The sequence below is a fragment of the Terrapene carolina genome, unplaced genomic scaffold (genome assembly GCF_002925995.2).
Source record: "Terrapene carolina triunguis isolate 2854851 unplaced genomic scaffold, T_m_triunguis-2.0 Scaffold211, whole genome shotgun sequence".
In the NCBI taxonomy this organism is placed as follows: domain Eukaryota; kingdom Metazoa; phylum Chordata; order Testudines; family Emydidae; genus Terrapene; species Terrapene triunguis.
Window position 1 is genome coordinate 3,050,487 of NW_020664562.1, and position 7,892 is coordinate 3,058,378.

The 7,892-nt window shown below is 43.6% G+C and overlaps 1 protein-coding gene across 3 annotated transcripts in view; it reads left to right on the forward strand.

Moving 5' to 3' along the window:
* The first annotated feature begins 1,602 nt into the window (after positions 1-1,602).
* Positions 1,603-7,892, forward strand: part of LOC112103414 (E3 ubiquitin-protein ligase RING2) — a 52,240-nt gene continuing 45,950 nt past the window's right edge. For all 3 annotated transcript variants that reach the window (XM_029912414.1, XM_029912415.1, XM_026656025.2), the window contains exon 1: positions 1,603-1,786. The gene's annotated coding sequence lies outside the window, so the exon portion shown is untranslated. The remainder of the gene's footprint in view (positions 1,787-7,892) is intronic.

Below are 7,892 nucleotides of genomic sequence, written 5' to 3' on the forward strand. Positions count from 1 at the left end.
AAATAAACACAAATGTCTGTAAAAAACAGTTTAATCTGGAACCACGAACACTAAAATGCACTCATAATGGTTTCACAGGAAATCAGACTTTCCTGAATCTGTAATTGTTTTGGGGGTAACTACAATAACTCTGTAATTCCCCCCCCCCATATTAGGGACATTGTCGCAACCTTAATTCTATCTTAACTTTTGTGTGTGTGTGAGTGTATGTGTGTGTGTTTAGGAATTTATATACTCCTTTAGCTTTGCATGGTGATTCACAAACAGATATATTTCATGTCTCACACATGCAATCCACATAATACAAGAAAACTTTTAAGGAGAGAAAAGAATGGAACACATCCTACTGAAATTGCAGGAGAAAAATGTAGGCAGGTAAAAGGTAGTTACCCAAACTGGCACTCGGACACAGTGAGACAAGTATTGCCAGAAAGACCATGAGCTATCTAATGACAAGTACTGCAGACCCCCGTTCAAGGTCTCATCTGGAAATCAGATATAAGCTGTCTCTTGAAGTCAGTGGTAGGTAAATGTGAAAACACAAATGCAGCCCAACATGTCTTATTATAGCACAATAAAAAGCTACTGCTCCCTCCTGGTATCCTCATATTGTATTGCATCTTCCTCCTCCAGTGGGCTTCACTGGTTCAGTTTCTTAATTCAAGTGTGTGATGTTGAACAAAGAAAGGGAGGAGTGCTGAAAAGTATTTTCTATTCCTTGGTTCAGTTTCATCATCTGGAAAGTATTGAATAATACAAAACAGTAGAAAAGGGTTTCTGCTGTAGTAGTTACATTTTGGACTCAGCTAAAGGAAACTTGGAGCTCAGCTGGGAGAGTTGGGATAGGATAGAGGAATAGAGGGTACTGCATCTCCATGTCTGGAGCTCAGCTTAAGGGGCCAAGGGGTGGAGGTGGGGGGCGCTAGGAGGGGAGGAATAGAAGGCTAAACCTCAGGATTAGGTAGGAGCCCAAGCATTAGCACCCAGGGAGTGCTAATGGGGCAGCCCAGGCTCTGCACTGAACACCTGGAGCTCAGCTAGGGAGGGTAAAGGGGGAGCATTCCTTGGGTTCAGTATAAGCTTCAATGCCTAGGGGTAAAGGTTATGTGGGGGTGAAAACAAAGAGCTCTGTAACAGAGGGTTAGAGGTAAAATGGGGGATAGAGAGTGAGCAAAGCATAGGGCTCTGCACTAATAGGCTGAACCAAGATGAGGGGTGGGGAGCCTGAAGGGAGAAGCCAAAGGGAAGGAACACAGAGCTTCAGCCTGTTAGTGCAGAGTGAAGATGAAGGCATTGGGTGGGGCTGGGGGAGTGCAGGGCTTGGGCCTGAGCTGCTGGAGTTAGGCTGAGGTGGGACACTGAGGGGCTGGAGCTAGGCCAAGGAAGGTTGTGCTGCCAGGGGGCAGCACTGATGGGCTGGCGAGGGGGAGCGGGGCTGTGCAGCCCTGGGGGGGCAGTGGCACTGGGGGGCTGGATCTAGGCTGAGCAGCCCGGTGGGGCGGAGGCGCGAAGGAGCTGCTGAAGAGGGCTGTGCAGCCGAGAGTGAGGGGAGGGAAGGGCTGGGTTCCCGCTAGCTGAGCAGTCTCGCTCCCCGCCGGGGGAGGGGGCTTCGGGAAGCCCGGTCCCATCCCCGCTCCCCCTGCCCGGCCCCGGCCATGAATATGTAACTCCCTTCTATTTCCCGAGCTCCATTGCGGAGGCTGCCGCTCGCCATATTGTGCTGTTGGGGCTGTGGCTGCTCCGGCCGCCGGAGACGGGGCTCGGCCGAGGGGAGAGCTCGCAGCCGGTGAGTGAGGGGGCAGCGGGCGGGGCTGGGTCTTTTCCCCTGCCGGGGCTGGGGTGGCCAGAGCTGCCTGGGGATCGCAGCCCATCCTTCGCCGGCTTCCCGGGTGGGGCCCCTTCGTGCCGCAACCGGGGGTTAGTCCTGGCGGCTCCCCACGGTGGGACCCTTCGCCCCACCGGTGTTTAACCCCGGTCTCCCCATGCTCCGGCGAGGGGGCCCCAGGGCCCGAGGCTCCCCACAAACGTGCCCCCTTTGCGGTGGGTGTGTTCGCTGCTCATCAGTAAGGAGGTGTCGGTGTCTGGGTTTCTCCCCCCAGCCTGAGCTGTCTGGGTTCTGCTTCCCCTGTCTCTGTGCTGGGGGCACAGACTTCTCTGTGCCTGGGGCGGGCGGGATTGGCTCCGGGTGATTATCTTGCTGGCAGTGGGTTTGTGTCAGACATGTCAGGGCTGTTCTCCCCCATCACCCTGGGTCTCGCTGAGCATCTACACAGCGCTTTGCACCCCCAGAGCGCTTTGCAAACGTTGATTAATCCCTAAAGGGGATGGCAGCCCCTGCGTGTCCCTCGATTGATTGCTGGCAATCCCACAGGGGCAGAATACACACAAAGAGCCGCGGTGCGAGGTAAATAGAGCTGCGTCGTAACAGCGAACAACAGTGCAACCAAAGAGAGGGCAAGATGGGTACATGCATTTGGGGAAAATGCAAGAGGATGCTATTTCACATAGGCTGGTGCAGTTATTTTTTGAGAGAGGGGTGGTAAATGTCTTGCTTTCATCTACTGACAAAACCACTGTGCTAGCATCAGTTTTTTGCTCTATTTTTTGTTGTTGTTGAAGCCATGTGCACACCTTCACAGTTGTGAACAGTGGGTATTGAATGTTTAACTGCTGGCATAGAATGGACATAATTTTCAATAGGGTATCAAAAAGACTTGGTTGAAGCAAGTCTTTTTGTCAAGGAATTGTGAAGGCTAGTGTCCATGCTAGCATTTACACTGTTTCCAGTACCAATTTGACAGCACTTCTTGCTTAAAAGTTTTGCTCGGTGTTTTAGTTTGTCAGCCTTTTGAGAGCACTTGCCCACCTTTAACACTGTTTAAATTAATATATAAAACAATCATTTTAAGCAATTTTTTTTTAGTTTAAATGTCTTTCTGTCCTTTTGGGGTGCATGCTAAACTTCTATAAAAATATTTGGGCTAGATTTCTTAGTCCATGAATAATCCCATTGAAATCAAGAGGATCAAGTGGAGTAAGGTGATACCCAACACAAACAGGGGTCAAATTCTAATACCATTATTCCTGTTGGGTATTGGTGAGATGCAATGCTGCATGAGATCCCTAGTGATGGGACAGGTTTTTTAAAAAAGATTTAAAGAATATCTCTGCATTTGAAAACGTGTGAAACTATTTTTGGATAGCTTGGGCAAGCTCTTTAAATATATGTCATCCATTCTGTGACAAAGATTTGATTTATTGTCGGAATTCCTGCTAGAAGTACTGCAGCTGAATTTTTTTGTGTTTTCATTATAAATTTATTTTTGTAATGTTACAGTTTGTAATTTTTATACATCATGTCAGACTCAGAATGGGTGTATAAATTGTCAGCCAAGACACAGATATTTTTCTTTCACAAAATGTAGTGTAAATCATATAAGCAGGTACCTTGAAGTGTTGTTTGACATTTAAAGATGTGTGTGTGGAGCTTTAGCCTAAATGGGTTACTTGTTTGGGGGGGGGGGGGGGTGAAGAGAAGTGACAGCAAAGTGCCAGATCTGTGCATTTGCTAGGCATAGACATTAGTGTGAGAGTGACTGTGGGAAAGCTGTGCTGGTGGCTGGATCTAAAGCCATGTCACATGTATCTCAGTGAAATCGAAATAGGTTCAAAACATTCAATTAGAGCTTTATGACTCTGTGATCTGACATTGATACTCATGATGCTAACAAATGTTTGTTTTCTGTATTTATTCAATTTCATAATAGCAGGAGGCTACCACAGATGGTGAATTTTAGGGTGATTATTTCACTTCTTGGGTGGATAAAATGACTTGACTTTCAGCATCCTAGCTCCAACATACAGCTCCGCTGTAATTGCCAAGAAAAGCACTGCCTGTTGTGTCTCACTGCTTAAGTAATACGCGGAGTCCCAATGAAATATGTGGCACGCTTCTGCCTGTATCAATGGCATTTTGTGTTTTAAGAATGACATACAGTAATGTGTTGGGTAGAAAGATTTGCTAGCGCCTGTTGTGTAATTAGAGCAGGGTTTTGAAACTTTAGGGGCTGATGATATACATTGAGGTAGAAATGTAGTTATCAAACACTGGAGTCCCATCAGGGTTATAAATGATACAAATGTCTTGATACCAGGATTATTTTGAATTCCATTAAATATTTATTTTCTTCTCTCCCAACACTCACTTAAAAGAACCAAATGAAAAATCAATGTGAATCAAAGCAAGGAGAAAAGGCAAGCTAAAATATATAATGTGGAAGATAAAGTCAGCATATGAGTCACTTTTTTTTTTTTAAATGAACACCCCCCTTCCCCCCCCAAAAAAAAGTCCAGACACAGTCTGGGCTAGCTAAAACACCAGTATAATAATTAATCAAGAACATGCAGAAAAAACAGAGGAATCAATGTAAAGTGAATCACTAATGCTTCACATAGTTCACGTAAAGCATGGGTGGAATTTCAAGTGCCTGCTTTTGATTGACTATGGGGCAAGAAGAAGGGTTGTTAAATCTGATTTTATTTTATTTTATTTTTTGTGGGGTCAGATTAACTGATCTGTGGAGAATCTTATCTTAAATTAAAGTAATTCAATGAAGAATGAATAGAGTTCAGTGTCATCGTGCTGCACAGTCTTGTAGCAATGTAGAAATATTCAAAGAATTGTGATTTCCCCCCCCCCCCCCCCCCACCACCCACTCCCGGATTTCCGTATTTTTTTCTGACCATTTTTTTTAGCAAGGGGAGCAATATTCTTTTCCTTTTCAAGTTTTTTTTTTTTTTTTAAATCCTTCTCCTTTCCACCACAAGGGGTTAAAGTTAAACTATTTCAGATCATCACTGGGTTTAAACCTGGTGTAGATTATTGTTAGCCAAGATATATATAATGGTGGGAGAGAGGCCTGAAATCCTGTGAATTACTGTTGGTTTTGGCCAACCACTAGATCAAAGTTTTCACTTACCAAATGTAACAAAAATGTAGATGTAAAGCAATTATATATAAGGTTGAGTTATTTGACTTTTAGAACTTCTCTTATATATTCAGGCAATGGAATGTCTTTTTCTTGTATGCAATAAAAGTTATACCACTTTCTGGTTTTCTGCAGATGATCTGACTCACTGTAGCTGATAAGTTCTTGAGGAATAACCTGCTAATTCTTGTGGTTTAATTAAATTTTCTGTAGATTGACAAGGTGGGTCTCACCAACAGAAGTTGATCCAATAAAAGACATAATCTTATCCACCTTTTCTTTCTAATATCCTGGGAGCACCACGGCTACAACATACTACATTCTCTGTAGTCTGTTAACTCGTATCACTGATGACCAAACTGAGTGTTAGATCTGATAATAGTGGGTTATATTGTATAAATTGTATGCTGACTAGGCAGATTTGAAAGTGGTGTTTCTCCTGATAGTTGCATGTGAATGAATCTCAACAGCTTGACTGAATCTGCTTGAAATGAGCAGCTTGATACACCTCACTGCTGTGTAACTAAGGGTTTGCTACACATAGAGAGAGTTCCTGGGTTACTCAGGTAAGCCACTTGGTTAAGCTTAACAGGAATAAAGCACTCTTGTTCTGGAATAATAGCGTCCACAAATGGAGTTGGACAAGAACAGCTAAATTCACAGCCTATCTTAATTAACTTTCAAATGTGGACAAGCCCTTAGACATCACTCGGAGGCTGTATAGTGGGTAAGACCTCACATACTCTTGCCCTGATTCTGTTGCAAGGTTCCTGGATTCTGTGGTACTCTGGTAAAGCAGCCTGGCAATTCTGCCACACCGCCAGATAATTTTTTAAAATGAGTCTTTTACTTTAATATGAAAATTATAAAATTGTTTTGATATTAAATTCATTTTTTTATGTTGTCCTTCTGCTTTCAGTATTGCACACAGGCATTGTCAATATCAGACTAACTTAGGGGTTCTCAAGCTTCACCCCAACCCACTTCTGACAACCCCATTAAAACAAGGTCGTGACCCACTTTGGGGTCCCGACCCACAGTTTGAGAACTGCTGGACTAACTGCATCATAGAAGTTGGGGGAAGCCAGAGACTTTGGCAGCTGGATTGAGGATAGTTGTGGCTTTTGGTGCCAGTGGAGGTGTAGGTGACTGTTTGAATTGTTGTGTAAGCAAATCAGCTGTGTATTTCTGCTAAAATAATCAGCAGTGAAATTGTTAACAATATTGGCATTTAAATTGTCAGAGTTCATATATTATAAGACCAGAAATGCCTGTGATCATCTTGTCTGACCTCCTATATAATGGAGGCCATAGGATTTCCCTGAATTGTTCCTGTTTAAACTAGACTAGAGCATATCACTTAGAAAAACATCCTTATTGAGTTGAATGGGCAATGTATACCTCCCAGAACTATTGTTTCAGGAAGATAATACTGACTTGGTTAACTTAAAAAAATGAGCCAAGTGTACTATGAGGGCTAGAATGGTCTTTAAAAGTGAAAGCTGTGATTCTGAAGCACAGCTCTGCCACAAGGGGTGCATTCCACAACAGGGGGATACATGGGGCACTTTGTATCATATGTGTGACGGGTTGGATCACAGAAACCCCCTTGGGAGCTGCCACCTGATGTGCCAAGACTACCCCTGCTTCTGTTTTCCCTGCCAGCTCAGGACTCCAGCATCCTGTCTTGCTGAGCGAGACACTCGAGTCTGCTCCAACACAGACCCAGGGTCTGAATCACTTGCCCCAAAGCTGCAAGTTTACCTGAAAACAGCTCCCAGAAATGTGCTTGTCTTTAGCACTCAGATGCCCAACTCCCAATGGGGTCTAAACCCAAATAAATCCGTTTTACCCTGCATAAAGCTTATGCAGGGCAAACTCATAAATTGTTCGCCCTCTATAACACTGATAGAGAGGTATGCACAGTTGTTTGCTCCCCCAGGTATTAATACATACTCTGAGTAAATTACTAAATAAAAGGTGATTTTTATTAAATACAGACAGTAGGATTTAAGTGGTTCCAAGCAGTAACAGACAGAACAAAGTAAGTCACCAAGCAAAATAAAATAAAATGTGCAAATCTATGTCTAATCAAACTAAATACAGATAATCTCACCCTCAGAGATGCTTCAGTAAGTTTTTCTCAGACTGGACACCTTCCAGGCCTGGGCACAATTCTTTCCCCTGGTACAGCTCTTGTTCCAGCTTAGGTGATAGCTAGGGGATTCTTCATGATGGCTCCTCTCCTTCTCTCTTCTGTTCCACCCCTTTATATATCTTTTGCATAAGGCGGGAACCCTTTGTCTCTCTGGGTTTCCACCCCCCCTCACTGGAAAAGCACCAGGTTAAAGATGGATTCCAGTTCAGGTGACATGATCACATGTCATTGCAAGACTTCATTGCCCACTTGCCAGCACACACATATACAGGGAGACTCACAGGTAAACACAACTATCTGCAGACAATGGGAGTCATCAAGATTCCAAACCATCATTAATGGCCCACACTTTACATAATTACAATAGGCCCTCAGAGTTACATTTTATATTTCTAGTTTTAGATACAAGAGTGGTACATTTATACAAATCAGATGATCATACTCAGTAGATTATAAGCTTTGTATTGATACCTTACAAGAGACCTTTTGCATGAAGCATATCCCAGTTACGTTACATTCACTTATTACCGTATTTTCTCTAAAACTATCCCAGTTACATTATATTGACTTATTATCAAGTTTTTATAAAACCATATAGACTGCACAACGTCACAATATGCATTACCAGCAGTCTGAATTAAGGACTGAGTATGTACTGTTTTCCCAGCACTGCCCCATTCTAAAAGTGATGAGGTGCATTTCCGGCTAAGGCTTGTAACCTGCTTTCTTATGCTTCACTCCCCCCC